This window comes from Alligator sinensis, unplaced genomic scaffold (genome assembly GCF_000455745.1).
Source record: "Alligator sinensis unplaced genomic scaffold, ASM45574v1 scaffold608_2, whole genome shotgun sequence".
NCBI lineage: Eukaryota > Metazoa > Chordata > Crocodylia > Alligatoridae > Alligator > Alligator sinensis.
In genome coordinates this window covers 208,250-208,629 of record NW_005842527.1, presented here as the reverse complement: position 1 = coordinate 208,629, position 380 = coordinate 208,250, and the positions used below count along the sequence as shown (strand labels likewise).

Genomic DNA, 380 nt, shown 5'->3' with positions numbered 1-380 from the left:
TTCTGTTGTTTGCCTCTTACAGATACAGATACTGTAGAGAAATAACTGTAGTTCCATCCTTGAGTTTTATTAAGAGTAACAGTTTTTTCAGCTTAGCATACATTTTGGATGGAGAACCCTATTACATTAAAGGAATTCACTGATTTTTTACATTTACCTTGAATAAAAGGTGACTGTCACACCCACTGGGTTCCTTGACGTTTTTCCCCAGTCATGCAGCAGAACAATATGATCTGACCTCCATTTCTGATTATATGTAAAAAATGGATGTAGCCTCCTTTTTTTAAGGCTCTGTGTCTAATTTTATGTTTGTTCTTGCCCATCATGATAGTATCTGAGAAGCTTGCTTTAAAATGACCAGTGTAGTACTTACACCATTC

General features: G+C 35.8%; 1 protein-coding gene across 2 annotated transcripts in view; it reads left to right on the top strand.

Moving 5' to 3' along the window:
• The window catches only part of PLEKHG1 (pleckstrin homology and RhoGEF domain containing G1), a 215,221-nt gene that overhangs the window by 128,853 nt on the left and 85,988 nt on the right, over positions 1-380 (top strand). The window lies entirely within an intron of this gene.